This window comes from Mus caroli, chromosome 16, assembly GCF_900094665.2.
Source record: "Mus caroli chromosome 16, CAROLI_EIJ_v1.1, whole genome shotgun sequence".
In the NCBI taxonomy this organism is placed as follows: domain Eukaryota; kingdom Metazoa; phylum Chordata; class Mammalia; order Rodentia; family Muridae; genus Mus; species Mus caroli.
Genome location: NC_034585.1, coordinates 39,887,370 through 39,910,595, shown reverse-complemented (window position 1 = coordinate 39,910,595; position 23,226 = coordinate 39,887,370). Strand labels below are relative to the sequence as shown.

The 23,226-nt window shown below is 36.8% G+C and overlaps 1 protein-coding gene across 9 annotated transcripts in view; it reads right to left on the bottom strand.

Annotated features, from left to right (window-relative positions):
• Positions 1 to 23,226, bottom strand: part of Zbtb20 (zinc finger and BTB domain containing 20) — a 751,404-nt gene that overhangs the window by 602,492 nt on the left and 125,686 nt on the right. For all 9 annotated transcript variants that reach the window (XM_029470523.1, XM_029470521.1, XM_029470520.1 and 6 more), the window contains exon 2: positions 2,231 to 2,280. The gene's annotated coding sequence lies outside the window, so the exon portion shown is untranslated. The remainder of the gene's footprint in view (positions 1 to 2,230; positions 2,281 to 23,226) is intronic.

Below are 23,226 nucleotides of genomic sequence, written 5' to 3'. Positions count from 1 at the left end.
AGCACTGAGTGTTCTTACAGAGATCCTGAGTTCAATTCCCAGCAACCACATGGTGGCTCACAACCATCTGTAAAAGGATCCTGAATTCTTATAAATAAAATAAATACATCATTTTTTAAAAAGTCGGTCTCAGACAATGTATTTCTTATTGTCTTATATTCCTTCTTTCATATGTAGTTTACAGAGAAACATAACATCAAGGATATACATATGACAAAGTGAGCATATATCTGCCTAGGGAGACATATAGGACCAATGGAGCAGGTAAGGAGTGAGAAGGCAGGAAAGTTTGAAAGGTGTGGATAAGATAATCAGCACACAATATGTACTAGCATGAAAATTTTGTAAATAAAGCAAAAACTTTCAAATAAAAATTACATGGCGCATTTTTGTCTTTCAATCCTATGACTATCACTAAAGAAGAACAATCATATTGATCATTCTAGTAGTTTTAAGCTACTAAGCAGTTTATAAAGAAAAAGCAAGTCAGAGCCATTTACATTTATTAAGTTCTATAAAAAAAACTTTGAGAAAATGCTTTAAAAACCAAATCCCTGTGTTCAGGAGAAATGGCTTAGCTGGTAAAATGTTTGTTATGCAATCCTAAGTAGCAGAGCACAGATTCCCTGCAGCCATGTAAGGTAGGCATGGACACATGCACTGTAGCCCAAGTGCTAGGCAGATAGGGACAGATGGGGCCTGCAGCTCTCTAGCCAGCCAGTCTAGCTGAACTGGTGATTCATTGAACAAAATGGTCATAACTAAACAAATGTTAAAAATAGTAAATTTTATACCATGAGACTTTCTGAAACAGACAGACAGACAACATATGCACACACAAACACATACAACTAGCTAGATTCTCAGTATGCTAATTTTATTTTTATCACTATCATACTATATGCATTATTTTGTTTCTGTAAAATAAAAATGAATGATGCAGTAATACAAGAGATAACTTAGGAGTATACTTCTATTTATAATAACTAACATTAAAAACAGATGAAATCATATTATTAATGCACCTATTCATGTAGTAGTGGAAACCTACAAAGAAAATTCTGGTTACCTGCCTTCAAGAAAGAGTCGATGAAATACCAGTCTCAAGAATACATCTTTAGTACCTCTGTACCTTAAAATATTGCCTAGTATTAATTTTTCATCAAGTTGTCATTTTCTCTGACATTTGGTTTTATTAATCAAGGCATTTATCATTAATTTGTAGAAAATATCGTAATTAAGCCAAATAAAATAAAATCCTTAAAAGGTTAAAATTAGAAAGCAGGTGAATTAGAACTCTGACATTACTATGTTGACATACAGGAGCTGTTTGGAGTATGGGAGACAAGTTTTTTCAGAGTTTGGTGCCTCAATCTTGGGGCTGGTTGGTTTTAAAATGTTATAAAGATTTGATTTAGAGCTGTCTGGCAGTTTTGACATTCAGGTGAAAGTACTGCTGCTGCATTTGGAACAATTTGCATATCCCACTGCTAAACGGAACGTTTGAGGTGTGCACTGGTGTAAAGAAATTAAAAACAAGCTATCACACATGCTTAAGTGTATGTATTCACAAACTGATGGTTGGATCACACTACCCCAACCCCCTCCTATGTAATCTGTGATTTACTCTTCTATAATAAATTACCCTAGCATGTTATTCTCTCTGGAAGATCTAACCATGCATGTAAGAAGCAAAGTAATTACAGCCCCCTCTTGTCTAAGAAGCCTCTCTCAAGTCCTATGAGCTCTTTATACACAATGCAGCAACACAAGTCTATTGTTAACCTCTTGCCTGCAATTCTGGACTTGTGTATCTGAAGCTATTAAATGTCATCTGAACAGTCTGGATGTTTCCAAAGAAAGCACTTTTATCTCTCTCCTATCATAAGTTGTAAAGCTATTCCTGAGCACGAATATATTCTTACTTTCCGATTTTGAGTCAATATGCCTACTTAGAGAAAGGGCAAGGCTTACAATAAGAAGAATTCAAACTAATAAAAATGAGAAGCATAAAACATTTCTATGTAGAAGAAAGTATAACATCAACAAGTAGAACTAAATATTGTAAAATGGCAAGGGGTTTTTGTTTTACTTATAATTATATATTATTTTGAGGAAGAGATTGTTAAAGGGCAATCAAGAAAAAGTTTCAGTAGTAAATCCGTGGCCTTGAAAATAATAAAGTATGTCCACGAAGACAAAACCCATGGAAACCGTCACTGGCCATTACCTTCAGCCTTCAGAGTCGCAAAGCGCAATTCAAACACTCCATTCAGTTATCTACAAAAAAATTAAATGCTTAAAATTAGGAATCATTCAAGAAACCATTTGTATTTACATTAATGTCTTCATGATTAGCTTTGAAAAGAATGTAGGTGACTTCAAGAATTCTAATATTTACAGTTTGAAAAAAAATAAGGAAACATAACCGTTACAAGAACTGAAAACATCCAGTACAGATCCTCAGCTAAACATACCACATTCGATGCAAAGCAATGTGTCCACACATCTGGAAGGACAGGGGCAGAGTATCAATAGAGACTTCCTTCAATCATATTAACAATGAGTTTTAGAGTTTAATATTTGGATGTGTGTGCAGGCGTGTCTTCATATGTACACACATGAACACATTTGTCTTTTGGCAAGAGAACAACCTTTGCTATCATCCTCAGAAATGCCACCATTTCTGTGCAGGATGCTGAGGGGCTTTTGAAAACAATATACTATGTTTCATAATAAGAAAATTTAGCCACAAGCCATTCTCTAATTAAAATTATGTCCTTGAAAAACGATACTTCTAAATTTTCTATGAATTCTCTATGATGACCTTAATGCCATTCTTCTTTGAGACAAGGTCTCTTATTGGCCTAAAGCTCATCAATTAGTATAGCATGGCTGGCCAGCAAGGTACCAATGACATTCTTGCTTTTGCATCCCAACACTGCAATTACAAGGATATGCCACATCTGGATTTTTACATTTATTCTATAGAACAAACTCTGGTCTCTCCACTTATACATCGAGAACTTTACCAACTGAACCATCCTTTATGCCCTGTGTATTAATGTTTAAGCAGAATTGGTGAATATTTATAATATATGACAGATGGAAAAGTGACAGCAAGTTAACTAGTATATAAGGTAAGATTGAGATATCATTAAAAATGGAAAATGGGGATGAAAATGTTTGGATAATCACAGATAATTAAAAGAAAGGAAAAATTAAACAAGTGGAAAAACATAAGCAGTAAAGGTAACACGTTTGGTGGAGTTTCACTGCAAACCTGCCTAAGCCCTGGGACAGGAGTGGATACATACAAATAGTTGCTTTGTTTCTTTTAGAAATTCTACTCTATTCTATTTATTTATCTGTATGAAATTTTTGGTTGTAATGTATGTGTGCTATGTACACACATGTGTGCAGAGATCAGAGAACCTCAGATGTCCTTCTCTTATCACCTTCTGACTTATTTCCTTGAGACAGTCTCTCACTGAATTTAGAGCTAGGATGATGGACAGAAAGTTTAGCCCCGTCTCCAGCCTGCACAGTGCTGGGGGATACAGTAGTCAATGGCCATAGCTAGCTTTTTTATGTAGTGCTAGAGATTTGACTGGGTCTTCATGCTTGCATATTAAGTACTCTTACCTGCTGGAGCCATCTCCAAAGCACCTGAGAAAGACACTTAGATTCCTGTCTAACCACAAGCATATTAATAATACAGACTCAGAGCTGAGACTGGAGCTAAAGCAAGCAAGATGCTGAGGGGCTTTTGAAAACAATATGCTATGTCTCACAATAAGAAAATTTAGCCACAAGCAATTCTCCAATTAAAATTATGTCCTTGGAAAGCGATCTTTCTAAATTTACTATGAAATCTCTATGATGACCTTGATGTCATATTTACTAATAATCTCCACAGAGACTCAGTCATTTCAAGTCTCAAAAGCAGTTTTGCTAATGGAAATGCATTACATAAACATAAGCTAATCCTATAAGCCAGTATATCTACAATGAAGACCCCCTTTTATAAAACTCTTAGGATTGGAATTGGCTGGATCTTTAATATTCATATGCAACAGTCTTGCAAACAGAAACAAAGATTGGAACAATAAATGACACCAGCAAAATAAAAGATACCCAAGTCTAGGCTGTACTGACATTCAAACGGAGTCAAGAAAAGGGAAATAACAATGTCACTACATTCGGGAACACAATTACTCTGCAGCAGCAAGTGTTAGGAGACACTGCAGATCAGATCGAGGAGGAAGATCAAAATAATTGATTATATGAACAGAGGATGATGGGGACGAAAAGTGTATGAGGGTTAGGGATTAAATAGCAAAGTGGTCCGGAAAAAGGCTTTAGGGAAAATTACTTTGGCTATCAGGTGATATGCTGTAAGAGTAAGTTTTATTTACTACCTCTCTCCCTTATTAGAACAGGATAGGACCACTGTCTTCTTCACACACAATAAATAGTATCTGCTGGATGCTACATGATCAATGCATTTACTAAATAAAAGAATGAACAAACTGACCAATGTACAAACCACTTATGTCTATGTCTATAATGCAAATAAGACATCTAGGGCTCAAAGTTACATATAAAAAGTTACATATAATATACTAATTTAAACTTTCCCCTTTGGCAACCCTTAACTCCTAGAATTCTAAGTTTATCAGTAATATTATTCCAAATAATAAACAAGCAAGCAAATTATTAGATTTATGACAGTCAAGAAAATCTCAAGGTATCAATGCTGAGAGCAACATGGACTGCTCCTTTCACAGGTTTGGAAAAGAAGTTTCTTAAAAGAGATTACAATAGACAAAACCTAGGTGATTAGGTAAAGAAGTAAGCCATATCTGTAGGAGTCGGCTGGCTGCGGCCAGACTGAATCATGACAAACATTATCCTCTTTAATACTATGCCTAGCACACAGCAAGCTGGCTGCTCATTAACTATTATTTTTATATTGCTATTTTTATCAATTGTGGATTGCTTCAGTAGATAAGCCTGTCGAATGTATTCATTTTTATCTTCTCTGAAATTCTTTAAATAGTGTCTAACAAGAACTCAATAAACATTTACAGAACTGAAAAGAAGACAACTATTATCACTTAATTAATTAGAAAACATAAACAGACTATGAGCACAGAGAAAAGTCACCATGTTTCACATGCCTGAGTCAATCTAACCAGTATCATATAATAATTAATCTTACCAAGATTTATATAAAAATTAAATAATGAAAAATATGATTGGGGCAAGTAAGTCAGGAATTCAAAAAGTAAGAGTTAATCAGAAAACATAAAATGAAGTTGTTAATTTTAAGCTAGTATCCCATTCATTTAAATACTATATCTGCCTTTATCTGATAAACACACTTTTCTCTAGCACAAGAACTGCTATACAATATTTAATTCATTTAAGTATTTACTGCATAAAAACAGGCTTGCTTAGAGAAAATATTTTTTCTTAGAAACATCCTCATTGAACTAAATCTACAATTATCAGCAGAAGCCCTTGGCTTTTGTTGTCAATTGTCTGTTTGCTCCATTGGGAACTCAATTTAGGGTCCCACACACAAGTTATATGCCACCCTTGATTTACTTTTGTTATTAGACAGTGTCCCTAAATTTTCCAGGCAGGCCTTGAACTCAGGTACTTACTCAGAGGTATCCTAGATTACAGTCCAGTGCCATTAAGCTTAGAAACAGTCTTAAATAATTAGCCAAGAGAAGGAGAGCTAGACAAATTTCAGTTGAATAAGTATCTCACTTCCATGGCAAACATGTATAGAATAAAGAGGTTTTTACAAAGACTGAGAGCAAGTGGTATGAGAACAGTGTCAGTAGCACGTGGCTGTTATATCATATTAATAACAGGCCATATGGCCAAGGATATATGAGAAGAAGCAAATTCTCCATACTCCATGGCAGACCCAGCATGGAGTTTTAGGCATACAGTGGTATGAAAACAAAATGTATCAATAGTGCACTTGACAAAAAGAAAAAAAATGGTTTTCAATATGTATCACGCCAATACATTTGGTGCAGCTCACACCCCATTATCTAAGAAACCTGTTTTTTCAGTAGACAGAGGCAATGACAGAGACTTACAATTGGGAAAAGTGCAGAGAATAAATGGATGTGGAGTGTCCTCCCTCAAATGAGAGCTATAACACAACTCCTACACCCAAGGCTTAGGGAACACTGAAAGAGGAGGCTGGTGAATTGCAAGAGCCAGAGAGCCAAGAGGACCGATGCAAAATATTGTCTTCTTGAACTCTTAGTATGTATAGTTGCCTACTGAGACCATACAGGATTACATCAATGGTCCAGCATGGATTGAGGAATGGCTCACATTGCCCAAGACCTACTTGGGGAAGCTACAAGCATGCTAGGAACTCTATGGCTACCACAGGAAGGAGAGTCAGTTTTCTTCAGGGACAACTTCTCTAACAGGTTGTCTATGCTTAAGTGGCCAACCTGAAAGTCATGTGCATACAGTTAAGAACTAATTGAAACCAGTAGAGGGCCAGGAAGAAAGTGCGGGAGGAAGAATAAGAATTACAGAAGAAAACATGAATTTGATATAGGTATACTGGCAAGTCTAGAGTAATTTTAAAGTACCAACATGGCTGCTATGGCAAGGATCACATATCCAGTTGGAATGCAGACATATATCTTTTATTCTTCTGGCTGGAATGCAAACCTTTAATCCCTCTGGCTGGAATAAAGACAGGACTTAAGTACACACCTTAAATCTCAAACAATAATGTCTACCTGAGGGGCAGAAAAGTAACAAATCCGAGAAAGATCTGACACAGTAGGCGAGAGATGGGATACACCTAACTCTAAAGACAGGATCTACAGGCAACTTAAAGAGCAGTGACAGGGAGAGAGGGAGTTCAGTTTGGTTAGGTTCAGCTGAGTTTAGAGTGGTTCACTCTGGAGCTTAGAGGCAGCCTTTCCTAGCAGACCAATTCAGTCACAAGTCAAAAGAAGTCAAATTTAGTCAGTCAGCTTAGAGAGAAGCTTGAGCCACAACAGCTAAGTTGATTCAACCAGCCAAAGTTCAGAAAGAGCTAGAAAGAGGGGATTTATTCAGCAGTGAGTCTAAGCAGCCTAGGTTTGTATTCAAAGGCTGAAGCTTTCTTTCAGGCCTAGGCCTAGGGATAGTTAGATAGAAACTCTCTTGGCTCAGTCCCAGCCATGTATTTGGGTGTTTTGTTTCTTTAATTGGATATTTTCTTTACATTTCAAATTTCCAGTTTTCCCTGCCCCCAAGCCCCCTATCCTATTCCCCCACCCCTGCTTCTATGAGGTTGTTCCCCACCCACCCACTCCTGCCGTTCCGCCCTTGTATATTGGGGCATAAAGCCTTCAAAGGACCAAGGGCCTCTCCTCCCACTGATGCCCAACAAGGCCATCCTCTGCTACATATGTGGCTGGAGCCATTGTTCCTCCATGTGTACTCTTTGGTTGGTGGTTTAGTTCCTGGGAGCTCTGGGGTGGGGGAGGTCTGATTGGTTGATATTTTAGTTCTTCCTATGGGGTTGCAAACCCCTTCAGCTCCTTCAGTCCTTTCTCTAAGTCCTGGATTGGGGACCTCATGCTCAGTCCAATGGTTAGGCCATGTATTTGCACAGGTTGGGTACAGTTCTCATCTTATCCATTCATGTGAGGAAATAAAACTGACATTTACAGGCAAGAACATGGATGGAGCTGAAGAGGAGAAAGCTGGACATGATTATGATTATTAATATGGCTTATATTGAAATAGAAAAGTCTAAAATGAAAAAAGGCCAAGTAAAATACAAAGGTAGACCTATCAGAACTGCACCAGACTTCTCAAAAGAGACTATGAAAGCCAGAGGAGTCAGAGGTCATGCAGACTCTAAAAGAACACAAATGCCAGCCAAGACTACTCTAACCAGCAAAACTCTCAATCAACATAGATGGATAAACCAAAATATTCCAGGACTAAACTGAATTCAAACAGTATCTATCTACCAATACAACCCTACAAAAGATCCTGGAAGGAAAATTCCAACACAAGGAAGACATGTGCACCAAAGAAAGAATAAGATATCAAGCATCTCACAACAAAGCAAAAGCAGAGAGTCACAAGCACATAAAGCCACCCACAAAAAAAAACATACCAGGAACCAACAGTCATCTCTCTTTAATATCTCTAAATATTAATGGACTCAACTTATATATAAAAAGACATAAGCTAACAGACTGGTTATGCGAACAAGGTTCAGCATTTTGCTGCATACAAGAAATACAACTCAACAACAAAGATAGGCACAATCTCAGAGTAAAAGGATAGAAAAAGGCCTTCCAAGCAAATGGTCCAAGGAAACAAGCAGGAGTTGCCATCCTAATATCCAATAAAATACACTTTCAACCAAAAGTTATCAAGTGTTATGAAGAAGGACACTTCATATTCATCAAGGGGAAAATCCTCCAAGAGAAAGTCTCAATTCTTAACATCTATGCACGAAATGCAAGAGCACCCAAATTCATAAAAGAAACTTTACTAAAGCTCAAAATATTCATTGAACCCCACACAATAATAGTGGGAGATTTCAAAACCCCACTCTCACCAATGGACAAATCATTGAAACAGAAACTAAACAGAGACACAGTGAAACTAAGAGAGGTTATGAACCAAATGGATTTAACAAATATGTACAGAACATTTCATCCTAAAACAAAAGAATACCCTTTGTTCTCAGCACCTCATGATACCTTCTCCAAAATCAGCCATATAATTGGTCACAAAACAACCCTCAATAGATGCAAGAAGACTGAAATAATACCATGCATCCTATCAGATCACCACGGACTAAGGCTGGCCCTCAATAACAGCAAAAACTATAGAAAGCCCACATACACGGGCAAACTAAACAACTCTTTACTCGATGATACCTTGATCAGGGAAAAAAATAAAGAAATTAAAGATTCCCTGAAATTTAATGAAAATGTTGACATATCATACCCAAACTTATGGGGCACAATGAAAGCAGTGCTAAGATGAAAGTTCATAGTACTAAGTGCCCTGGTAAAGAATTTGGAGAGATCTTACACTGACAACTTAACAGCATACCTGAGTGCTCTAGAACAAAAAGAAGCAAATTTACCCAAGAGGAGTAAAAGACAGGAAATAGTCAAAATCAATGCTGAAATTAACCAAATGGAAACAAAGAAAACAATACAAAGAATCAGCAAAACCAAGCTGGTTCTTTAAAAGAATCAACAAGATAGATAAATCCCCTAACCAAATTAAATCATTGAGGGCCAAGAGTGTATATCCAAATTAATAAAATCAGAAATGAAAAGGGAGAAATAACAACAGAAACAGAAGAAATTCAAAAAAAAAACCATTAGATCCTACTATAAAAGTTTATACACAACAAAATTGGAAAATCTAGATGCAATGGATGGTTTTCTAGACAGATGTCATATACCAACGTTAAGTCAAGAGCAGGTAAACTATCTAAACAGGCCCATATCACACAAGGAAATAGAAGAAATCATTAAAAATCTACCAACCAAAAAAGGCCCAGGGCCAGATAGATTTAGTGCAGAATTCTACCAGGCCTTCAAAGAAGACCTGATACCATTTTTCCTCAAACTATTCCATAAAATAGAAACAGAAGGAACACTATCTAACTCAGTCTATGAAGCCACAATTATTCTGATACCTAAACAACATAGGACCCAACCAAAAAAGAGAAATTGAAACCAATCTCATTTATGAATATCAATGCAAAAATACTCAATAAAATTCTTGCAAACCAAATCTAAGGACACAGCAAAACCATCATTCACACAATCAAGTAGGCTTCATCTCACGGATGCAAGGTTGGTTTAATATATGAAAATCCATTAATGTAATCTACTACATAAACAAAGTCAAAGGAAAAAAATCACATGATCATGTCTTTAGATGCAGAAAAAGCATTTGACAAAATACAACACCCCTTCATGGTAAAAGTATTGGAGAGAGAAGTAATTCACGGTCCATACCTAAGCATAATAAAAGCAAACTACTGCAAACCAACAGCCAATATTGAATTAAATTAGACTTGAAGAAATCCCACTGAAATCGGGGACAAAACAAGGATGCCCACTCTCCCCATATCTATTCAATATAGTACTTGAAGTATTACCTAGAACAATAAGACAACAAAAAGACATCAAGAAGATAAAACTGGTAAAGAAGAAATACAGGTATCACTATTTGTACGATATGATAGTATACATAAGTGACCCCAAAAATTCTACCAAAGAACTTCTCCAGCTGATAAACAATTTCAGCAAAATGGTCGAACATAAAATTAACTCAAAAAAATCAGTAGCATTCCTTTATAAAAAGGATAAACAGTCTGAGAAAGAAACTAGGGAAACAATTCCCTTCACAATAGCCACATATAGTATAAAATATCTGGGGTAACTCTAACTAAACAAGTTAAAGACCTGTATGACAATAACTCTAAGTTTCTCAAAAAAGAAATCAAAGATCTCAGAAAATGAAGCAATCTTGCATGGTCAATGATTAGCAGAATTAACATAGTAAAAATGGCTATCTTGCCAAAGGCAATCTATAGATTTAATGCAATCCCCATCAAAATCCCAACACAATTCTTCAAAGACATGTAAAGAGCAATTCTCAAATTCACGTGGAAAGGCAAAAAACACAGAGTAGCAAAAACAATACTTAACAATAAAAGAATGACTGGGGGAATCACTATTGCTGACCTCATGCTTTATTACAGAGCAATAGTGATAAAAACTGAATGATATTGGTACAAAGCCAGAAATGTTGTTCAAAGGAATAGAATTGAATCCCAGAAATGAAACCTCACACTTATTGTCACTTGATCTTTGACAAAGACACCAAAAATATATAATGGAAAAAAGAAAGTATCTTCAATAAATGGTGCTTGTCTAACTGGCTTTCTGTGTGGAGAAAAATGAAAATAGATCCATATTTGTCACCTTGTACAAAGCTGAAGTCCAAGTGGATCAAGGACCTCAACATAAAACCAGATACACTGAATCTAATAGAAGAGAAAGTGGGAAAGAGCCTTGAACTCATTGGCACAGAGGGAAATTTCCTAAACAGAACTCCAATGGCTCATGCTCTAAGATCAAGAATTGATAAAGAGGACCTCATGAAACTGGAAAGCTTCTGTAAGGCAAAAGACATAGCCAATAAGACAAATAAGCAACCTACAGATTGGGAAAAAAATCCTCAATAACCCCACATCCTAGAGAACTAATATCCAAAATAAAGAACTCAAGAAGATAACCACCAAAATACCAAACAATCCAATCAAAACAATGGGTTATAGAACTAAACTGAGAATTCACAACAGAGGAATCTCAAATGGCTGAGAAGCACCTAAGGAAATGTTCAAAGTCCTTAGTGATCAAAGAAATGCAAATCAAAACGACCCTGAGATTCCACCTTCCACCAATCAGGATAGCTAAGATCAAAACCTCAGGTAACAACACATGTGGGATAGGATTTGGAGAAAGAAGAACACTCCTCCATTGCTGGTGGGATTGTAAACTGGTACAACCACTCTGGAAATCAATCTGGACATTCCTCAGTAAATTGGAAATAGATCTACCTGAAGACCCAGCTTTACCACTCTTGGGAATATACCCCAAAGATGCCCCACCATACCACAGGGGTATGCATCCCACTATGTTCATAGCAGCCTATGTGATAGCCAGAAGATGGAAACAACCTTGATGTCCCACAACAAAAGAATGGGTACAGAAAATATAGTTCATTTACACAATGGAATACTACTCAGCTATTAAAAACCAGGATATCACAAAATTTGCAGGCAAATGGATGGAACTAGAAAATATTATCCTGAGTGGGGTAACTCAAACCCAAAAGGACATGCATGATATGTACTCACTAATAAATGGATAGTAGAAAGAAAGAAAGAAAGAGAGAGAGAGAGAAAGAGAGAAAGAGAGAAAGAGAGAAGAAAGAGAGAAGAAAGAGAGAAGAAAGAGAGAAGAAAGAGAGAAGAAAGAGAGAAAGAGAGAAAGAGAGAAAGAGAGAAAGAGAGAAAGAGAGAAAGAGAGAAAGAGAGAGAGAGAGAGAGAGAGAGAAAGAGAGAAAGAGAGAAAGAGAGAAAGAGAGAAAGAGAAAGAAAGAAAGAAAGAAAGCAGAATACTCAAGATACAGTCCATAGAACTCAAAAAGCTCAACAAACTGAAGGGCCCCAGTGAGGATGCCTCTGTCCCACTTGGGAGGGAGAAGAAAGCAATCACAGGTGTGGACAGAGGGAGGGACCTAGGATAGAAAGTGGAAGGAGTCAGGAGGGGGGCAGAAGTAGGAGGGGGGGAAGGGGAACCTGATCTGGTATTGGGTGAGGGAAAAGGACTGAAGCCCTAAGTAAGGGCCAGCAGAAAGAATGTAAACAGGCATAAAAGAATGAGATAGGTGGTTGGGGATCCCCCAAACACACACCCCAGCATGCACCAGAGACCTGGGAGATGAGAGACTCACAGAATTCAAAAGGAGGGACCTTAGATGAAACACACCCACCTCCTGCAGGAAGACAGGACATCAAGTGAGGGATGGGGTTGCCATTCCACAGTCACATCTCTGACCCATAATTGTTCCTGTCTGAAAGAATTACAGGGATGGAAATGGAGAGGAGCCGGAGGAAAAGAAGGTCCAGTGACAGGCCCAAAGTGGGATCCAGCTCAAGGAGAGGTCCCAAGGCAAGACACTATTGAGTGCTCCCAAAATGGGACCTAGCATGTCCACACTCCAGAAGGCCCAACAAGCAGCTGAAGATATTTGTCAGATGCAGATATTTGCACCCAACCAAAGGACAGAAGCAGAAAAAAAAAAGTGCAAAATTTTTAGGACACTGAAAAAAATTTAAAGTCAAATAGAGTTCTAGTTTTCCATAATGGTGGTCCCTTAGATGGAGGCAATCATTTTGGTTTTGAATATTAATGTACAACACCACAGAAATGGAATAAGTCATATGGTTGACTTGAAGAATTTTTCACATTAGTGGCCCAGCTGAGCCCTGAAGCAAGGGCATGAGAAATCATAACAAATCCACTGGGAGAGACTTTTAGGACAATTCCAAAGCCATTGCTTTGGGTCAATTAAACTTCCTCTCAGCACCATATTTTTCTACATAGAGGGACAAAGTTCAAAGGGTTGTTTATATAACACTGCTTTTAAAGCCTCAAATCCAATTGACTTTTATTTTTTCTTTCTTGTCCTTGCAAAGCTCTCTTTGCGGTACTGTGCAGCATTACTCTGTTTGTTTTTATCCTCCAATAGCAGAAGTCCTTAAATAAATTCTTAAAAACCAACATACCAACAAATAAATAAATTAAAACTCAATGACTATAAAGAGTACACAGACTAACCTGCTTAATTATTAACAGGTAAACAGAATACACTTCTGAATTATTTATTTAATTGCCTTTAAAGAAAATTTATGAATTTAGAATATGTGCCCTTTCTGAGAAATCAAAAAATAATTATTTAGAAATATTTAAGTCATTTTAATAATACAAATTTAAACACACCAAATAGGCTTAAATACTTTCACAAATACATAAGAGTAGAATACAATTTTCAGATTTCAAACATTACTAAAACTCCTTCTCCTGGAACTCTCCCTAATCTCTCATATAATTTATTTCAGAAGAGTTGAGCAGAATGAGCACAAGTATTTAGTATTTACTGATTGATAAGGGTTTGGAAACAATCATTTATTAAACACTTGTTTCTAAACATGCTGGAATATAATGGGAGAATGTTAAAATAACTTTGAACTTATAATAAATAAAAAATAACAATTAGTAGACAAAATCAGACAAAATCACCACTTTCTTGGGCTACGCCAGATCTACGCAGACTGAAGAATGGCTGCTTCTGGACACAGGGACACTGAATTTCAAGGAACATGGTTAAGTGGTCTAGTTATACTACAAGTAAAAAGAAAACAAAACAAAACAAAAAAAGTTTTCTTTTGATCCATTCCACTGAAGTCCAAGATAGTGTATTACCATCTCTGCTTCGGTAATTGGGGCTTGTATGTCTACTTTTTGTTCCAAAGATTTACATGGCCTTCACAGCATATCTTACTTAATCATTTGGGGTGAGGAGTCATAAGGGATAATAAATAAAAACCAAAGACATTTTTCAAGACAAAAGTGCATGTAACCATAAAGTTGTGTTCTGGTACCTACATTGAAGCTTCTTGTATTTCATTTTTCTCCAGAATTCTAAATATTTAAGACATAGAGACTGGGCAGACTAACATGACCCCATAGCATGCCAGGGGTGTTCAAAGCTACCTTTTGAAGTGATCCTCCTAATACTGTTCTCTGTTCTTTGTGGTGTAGAAAAACGATTTTGCTTCATTTAGTCTTGGGTCAAGGTTAAATATTCTCCTTTTAGGTCAACTGTATCACAAGTATTTTGAGAGTTAAAACAAAATGGGACTTACAGATCACTACATATTTTAAATCAAAAATGTTTACATCTTAATTTCATAACTCTCAGAAGGACCAGGATCAGAGAAAAAGCTACATAGTTGTCATTTTCTAAATGTAAAAATTAAATGATGACAGAAATATATTAGCAGTCACCTCTTTAGAGTCTGTGCAAGTCTGTACTTTTACTTCTCTCAGACTCACACAAACTCTAGAGGGAAGGATCATCTCTCACAGTGGACGGTGTAATCACAGCTAAGAGGTTACGCCATCTGCTAAACTTCCTCTACCAGGGTTCTTACCCAGTCGGACTGTGAAGTTCATTCTTCTGGGCCATATATTACACCACATAAAAAGTTTCCAGTATTTATGAGCTAATGTTCTCCACAGACTTGCTTTTGTATTTAACACAAGTTTACCGTTATACTACAACGGAAGAAGCACTCACAGAAGTTTCCCAGGTAAATTCATTGGGGGATTGTAAATTGTTACGAAGTTGGTACCATATTTGACCACTGACAGTTGTATACCATTATAAATTTGTCATAATGCCCCAGATGGAAAAATAAGATACTATCTCAATAATTGTTGAGGCACACAATAAAACTGACCACATAATATCCTTTCTGGAAACTGTTCTGAAGGGACAGATTATCAAATTATGTACATCCTAAAGTCTAGCCAAGGAATACAATGGATGCACAATCTTATGATAAAAGTTAGCTGCCATTAGTAATTTGTCTGGAGAAATGTACAGAGTATAGGATTCTTCCATTTCTCTAGGCTTAAATTGTATCAATATAATACAATATTAAAGTTAAAAACCATGGTTAGTTAAAGCAGGTAAATTATATCAGGGGTCAAAGACTCCAATGTGAGAACTTCCTTGGCATACCCTGCTCCCTGACAGATTGCTGCCAGAGAATGACCAACCTTCAGCACAGGATTTGCCTCAAGTGAATCAGCCTTTATATCTTGAATAGATACCTGAAGAGCAGAGGCCAATACCAAAAATAGATCGCATCCTTATGGTTTAGAGGATTTAGCTATAAAATTCAATCCACTTAACTTTCATTGCACTTCTCACTACATATAAATGCAAACAAGCAGATACTAGCAAGCCACAAATATACAAGGGGAAAATGGGAGAGAGTATGCAAACCCCTAAAAGATAAGACACATAGGAAGAAGGTTCTACCAAAAGCCAGTGGATAAACAGACATAAGACAACATAATGAAGACCCTTGGCAAAAGAAGTGGGGGTCTTCTATATCTGACATAGAGACACCAAGGGAGTAAAGTAGACAATACGAATTTTGCATTTTTAAGCCAAATGTGGCTGAGATAACACTGTAGGTAATGTATTGGATTAAATTTTCATTTATATGTTTTAAGGTTTAATAATTTCCTATACTTTTTGTGTTTAAAAAAAAAAAAACCTCTGTATATTTTCTGGTTCAAAGTTAATTTCCTTTGCATGCCCGAGTGTTCAGTCTTCCACCATTTCTGTATAGCCTCCTCTTTACAGTCATCCCTAGAGTGGCACAATGGTGACTCTGAACCAGATCTAGCTTTGCTCTGTGCAGTTACCTTTTTCTTGGATAATGTAGAACCTCGTCCTTTTACTTCTGTGTTGATCTAAACACGCCATTTTCCACATACCATCCATCTTCTTACACTGTGTGTGTGTGTTTGTGTGTATTTTGCCTCTATGAGGCTGACATTAGTTAAAACTGCAGGCTTTGGAATGATTTTTAGCCACCTGAGTCTTGCTCACTAGCAGTCCTAATTTCTTGTTACATGCTGTCATAGTCAGGGTTTCAACTGCTTTGATAAAACATCATGAGCAGAAAACTATTTGATGAGGGAAAGGTGTATTTCAGCTCATGCTCAGGTCAGATTCCCTACTGAGGGAAGTCAAACTAGGAGCTCAAGGCAGGAACCTGAAGGCAGGAACTGAAGCAGAGAACAAGTACCAGTGTTGATGGTGAGTATGCAGTCCATGGCTTGCTAACCTGTTTTCTCTGCAGCCAGGACCAGCAGCCCAGGAGGAACACCAACAATGGGCTGGGTCTTCCTACATCCATCACTAATTAAGAAAATATCCCACAGGTGTGTCCACAAGCCAATATGATGACATTTTCAGAACTGTAGTTCGCTCCTCTCACAGAACTTGTACCAAGGTACATAGAAAAGAAGCAAAAGCAGTCAGGACAAATGTCAGTAGTAATGTCTCTTAATCTGAATTCTCACTATCGCCCCAGATTTACTTGAATGCTTATTTTCCTTAAATTTTCCAGTTCACTCACTATTTTCTGGGTAAAAATCTGCATCAATAGGAAGCAAGGTGCAGGTAGTGGCTTTTAATGATGTTTGGTCTTAGGACTAAAAACCAAGTACTAATACTGAATAGCCTGAAGGTTTATTTCAATGCTTTTCTTTCTCTCCTCTTCCCTTACTTTTACCTGTACTATGCAGGTCTTTGCTTTCATTCATACATGTAATTATTTAGTTCAGATACACCAACATTTCTATTTATAGACTATTGATCAATTATTTGAAAATCTAGGAAAACATGCATAAACTAAACTCATGCCTTGTTACCACTAACACTCTCACACAGACCAACATTCCTAAATTTACACACACACACACACACACACACACACACCAAAAAAAAGAAAAAAACCCACCACCAACACCACCCCTTTTCCTGTAACTGCTGCATGTTATAATCTTTCTTAGCCAATCTGCAGCTTTGAACTTGCTCTTCGCAAAAATACTTCTTGATCACTCTCTAACAATTAACTTTCTCATTATTCAGTTACCAACTGAAACAGCACCAAATAAGTCTACCCTGCTATGTGACTTTTGGTACCCAATTCACTTGTAAGTTCCTACCCTTCCTTCTAGGTTATAACCACCATTTTTAAAAATCATAAACTTATTCACTGTCTAGCTCGCTTATTAGAGATGCCATGTGTCTTGTTCATTGCCTATTCACTTGCCTCTCTATGTCATGCCTGGCACATAGTAAGCACTCAAATACCTGAATAATGAATAAATGAATACAGAAAAGTTATTAGGACATTAATATTCAAGTCATAAAAACTTATTAAGCACCTAAAATGCACAAAGTAATTTTTTAGTTAATTTTAGGCTGATGAGTGTACTGCCCCTAATATGCGAAAAAAGCCCAAGATTAATTTGAGGGAAAAAGTAGAATGCTATAGAATCAGACCCAAAATGACTTGGCATATAAAAAGAACAAGCATTATTTCTCTCAACCATCACTCCTTCCATATTCCCCCACTACACTTCTAATATGTCACCACATCCTCTTATGATGCCAAGGAGAACTGTTGAATGAAATTGTAAAAGCAGTAGCAGTGACAATCATTTCACACCTTTACTAAAAAATGATAAATCAATTCCCACAAAACATGGAAGACTGGGGGTGTTGTACCATGCAAATTCAGTTTTTTCTGTGTGTAACACACAGATATAATACTTTTCCCCTGATTTTATTATGATCCAAATGTTTCCACAACCTGAGATGTGAGTCTCCTGAGGCATAAAATAGCAACCTTTTTCTGTGAGAGGCCAAATAACGACTGTAGGCTTTTGGATCATTCAATTTTCTTCTCAGCTCCTCAACCACCATGATAGTTTAGCAGTAAAACCATAGACAAACAAGTATGGTTGTATCCTAATACAATTCTGCTGGATGGACCATCTAAAGACCGCCATACCTGGAGATCCATCCCATAATCAGCCTCCAAATGATGACACCATTGCATACACTAGCAAGATTTTGCTGAAAGGACCCTGATATAGCTGTCTCTTGTGACGCTAATCCGGAGCCTAGCAAACACAGAAGTGGATGTTCACAGGATCACAGGGCCCCCAATGGAGGAGCTAGAGAAAGTACCCAAGGAGCTGGGGGGATCTGCAACCCTATAGGTGGAACAACATTATGAACTAACCAGTACTCCGGAGCTTGTGTATCTAGCTGCATATGTATCAGAAGATGGCCTGGTTGGCCACCAGTGGAAAGAGAGGCCCATTGGTCGTGCAGACCTTATATACCTCAGTAGAGGGGAACACCAGGGCCAAGAGGTGGGAGTGGGTGGGTGGGGGAGTGGGTGTGGGACGGTGTGGGAGACTTTTGGGATAGCACTGGAAATGTAAATGAAATAAATACCTAATAATAATAAAAAACAATGTTTAAATGCTGAACTAGAGGGCAAATTTCAGATTTCTATATGTATCAATTGCTAGCACAGTACTGTTTATTTCTTAATTGTATGTAAAAATAAGTAAGACAATTGAAGTGAAGAAAAATACATGAATATAGAAAGCAGCATAATAAAAACACTCCTATGGAAAAAAAAAAAAAAAAGAAACAAGACATGGGAAGATCCACTGAACGTATCAGTGAGTAATCCAGAATAAAGACAGGAGGATTTAGAATCAGACTTTAGTAAGATGTGGTTCAAAAAAGACCAATTGTAGAAACTCAACTTACATCTTATGTACACTGCTTTATATGAAATATATGTGCGTGCATGCGTGTGTGCAAGTGCATTGTGTGATAAAGGATTTTATGGGGTACACAGATCCCTAAGGTTATGTTTGTATATATCACCTAATCCAGCAATCAATTTATTAATTGCTACCACCATTTTCTACTCTCCGTTCTACCTATAGCATCTGTAGTAAATGCTACTGCCAATCAGCTTCATGGAGATTGCAACCCAAGCATTCAGAATAACCAATAAACTGCACTCTACAGTCTGTCTTCCAATGTGATTTTTATCTGTGCTAGCTATATCAATCTCTCAACTACGGTGTCAAAATACGGGTTTTTTAGTTTCAACTGGGGTCTTGCAGAAATGCCAAAGCTATAACATGTAAATGTAAAGTTTATCATTAAAGTTATATCAGCATGTTCTACCATAGTATCTTTTAAAATAAAATGAGAAAAACATAAGAAAATTTAGATAATATAAAAGTCTGCTTCAGTTGAATTCTGTATTCAGTAAAAGAAAACACTTGAGACTCCTAGTAAAGGGAAACCTTGAGATGTTTGAAATATCCATTCGAAATAATGGGAACATTTAGGTAATTGTCTGCTCAAAACAAGGATCAAGCTTTTTGAGGTCATAAAATGCTTGACCTTCCCAAGTATGATGAATGCAAAAAGCTTACCACTAAATTACACAATAGATGGTAAGATTGTTGAATCCATCTGGAAAATAACATTTCAAAAGCTCCATATACTATCTGATTCATTAAAGAAATAATTAGAGAGACTATTTTCCCTAAAATGAAGGAGAATCAAAAATGTGATATTGGCAAAAGAGGATGAAGTGTTCTCATCTTTCTGTGGAACATGAATAGGGTTATTAGCTCTGCTCTTGCTATGGGCATTCATCATGGTGAAGAAAAGCATTTCCAAAAGAACACAGTTTTGCTGATCCTGGGTTCCTGATAATATCCCATGATAGAACAGGAGTTTTCACACACAATCGAACTGACAGTCATTTACTCTGCACTCAGAAAAGCCAAAAGTAGAGTGCAAGTCATAAAGTGCCAAAATTAAGGCTAAGTGCAAACCTCTCAACTTCACACCCATTTACATGTGAAAAACAAAAATGCCCTGTGCAGTGAGCTGAAGGCAGAGATGAATGGGGCTGGAATGATTTATCTGCCTCAGCTACAGCTCATCTGCTGCACTGAAAAGATTAAAACTAACTTTGCTCAAGAGTTGAGTCCCCTTAGTACAATCTGTCTAATCCCCCAACTCTCTACAGTCTTTTATCTCTCTTCTCTTAAACTGTCCCTCTCTCCCTCCCTCCCTCTCGCTCTCTCCATTTTTTCTAAATACAAAATGCATAATATTATCTGTTACCTTGAAAGATATTATTCTTCAAAAAACTGCATATTATTGGCACAACAACACAAACAGATGTGTTATCCACTAAAAAATAAGAGAAATGGGATTCAAATGAAGTGCTAAATACACAAACGATATACATCTTCTATATGGCAATAACGACAGGCAGTAACTATAAGCAATTCTAAAGCTGGCATAAAGGTCTCAATGACACTTAGGAAAAGGACAGGTGAGTTCATACAGACCACTCTGTCTCATACTTCTTTCAAAAACAGAAAGAGTCAGTATAACTTTGCTAATAAAAGTGAAATAAGTTGGTATAAAAGACTTTTTTAAAAGTGTCTTTAGAAGAAATACCAGAGTGATACAGAAGGCTTGATGCCTCCGAAGATCCAATGCCCACAAATCCCCAGGTAACTGGCATGATATACAAAAACACAAAGCCTGAAGCCACTGAAGGCTAGAAAGAACAAATGCACCCTAGGTTAGTATTCTCCACTCAATTTAGAAGTCTAAAGAACAGCCTGGAGATACTGCAGAAAGCTACAGGTCACCTTAGGGCTGTGGGTAAAAGTGATGTGAACTCTTAGAACCAGTGATGTGTCAGAGAACCTTAAAAAACAGCATTTCCCTATTTAGAACCAATATCTAACATCCAATCCTAACACCAATGATAACATCAAGCATGAGAACAATCAGGGGTGCTCAGTAAACAGAGGAAGATGCTGTATTAAAGGATGGAAGAAAATGGTTAAGCACCTTGCAAGGACCCAAGAAAAAAACATCATTATACAAAGAGCACTGGACAGAACATATGTGTGTATACGCATGCAGCCCCAGTAATTGTGAAGAAGAGTCAGAAGGACCACACCTGTTTCAAGACAAACAGAATACATAGTCACTTCTAAGTCTGCTTTATCTATATACCAAAAACAGATTAAATATTAAAAACAAAATTAGTTTCATACTAACTTCACAAGTAGAAAATCATCTATTTCTCAAAATAAGGAAAATGTTTATATTAATAAAATACATGTAATACATAAGAAAATATGTTTGCAAAATAGGTAACAAGCAAAAACTTTATGTTTAGCTAATATAACTTAAAATAAATGATATGCATTATAATTTTAAAAATTGTTTTAAATGATTAAAATATTATTGGAAATTAAAGTTGCTTAGGCAAAGGAGCATGAGTAGATGTTAATCCATAAAGAAATAAAACTGAAGCACGAAAAAGATAAACTTTATTTCCCATTTCTGTCACCTCCAATTAAAAGTTCTGCCAGTATCTATAGCTTCAGAAAAGACTAAACAAAGGAAACTGAGACACATTTAGACAACTATTTTCTATTCAATTTTAAAGTTTAAATTCATCAATTCAAATATGGTGGCTTTCCTACATGCACACAAAGGAATGTTTATAAGAATGTTTATTTTAATACTGACTGTAATAAAAACACCAAAAAGAAAGAAATTAGATGAAGGTTGCGAGAGGCAGGAATGGAAAGTAGGGATGCAGTGGGAAAGGCAGGACAAAAGGGAAACCAGGGGCTGAGCAGGGAGGGTATGGGAGGGGCGAGAAGGAAGGCAATGCAAGAAACAGTACAGGAGAGGAAATGAGAAACACAGGTTATGTCCATCACTGGAACTAGAAACCTGTAGATCCATAAGACAGTTAGACTCTCTAGCAGCTAACTGCTGAGGTCTATCTGAACTAACTGATGATTATGAATGACTATACTACCAAATAAGGTCAAAGTATGTTCACTAAGCCCATCTATTGTCTTTCTCTTAGTTAGAATTCTCCACATCATTTATAAAGTAGGTGTTTTTAAGCAACTCAATCTTTGTCTGCATAATATAACTATATGAAGACATATCTAAAACAGTATTTCCAGCTGGATAAGCACCTAGGGAGGGGGGACGGAGGCAGTGCATCTCTATAGTGTAATCTGGCTTCATAGCCATTCCCAGGCTAGCCAAGGTTACACAGAGATACCCTGTCACTTTCACTTTGGATAACTATCCTCAAGAAACATATTATAGGGATATGAGTGTCTACTGTGCACTGGACAATTCCTGATATCTTGAAAGCAGACTTGATATTACCATATTACTTCATACCATCTGGTTGACTTTCACATAGTGCCTACTTTCTGTGACACCAGTGCCAAGCTGAGCTATGGAAAACATGACACCACTGAGCAAAATATAATAATGCTAAATTTTAAAACTCTATGCTACCTAAAATTGGTGGTTACCCTGCTATCTGAAAATGTTTGCCATGACTATGTTTTCCCTTAAATTTTTAAATAAATCATGTTACCCTAGGTGCTTTCTGTTGTACTCACAACTGGAGCTCCCAAGGGTATAGAGTAGAAACCTTGAAGTTGTGAGGAGACATGATTTATATAACATTCAAGTTTATAAAACTGCATGAAGTGTTTATGGACATATATATGCCTACAGGCATAAGCAAAACAAAGATAATCAAATGTGTACTGAGGCGTACACAGTAACCTTGAGAAAGTGGTTGTTTTCAGAAGGAAAAGGATAGAAATGTAAAGAGCAGGCAATTATTTATACAAGAAGTTATAAAAAAATTATCTCAAGAAAGTATACCAAATGCTACCATTTTAAAAATGTGTCTTTCCATCTTCTGAGATCTTCTTTAATTTCTTTCTTCAGAGACATGAAGTGCTTGTCATACAGATCTTTCACTTCCTTAGTTAGAGTCACGCCAAGATATTTTATATTATTTGTGGCTATTGAGAAGGGTGTTGTTTCCCTAATTTCTTTCTCAGCCTGTTT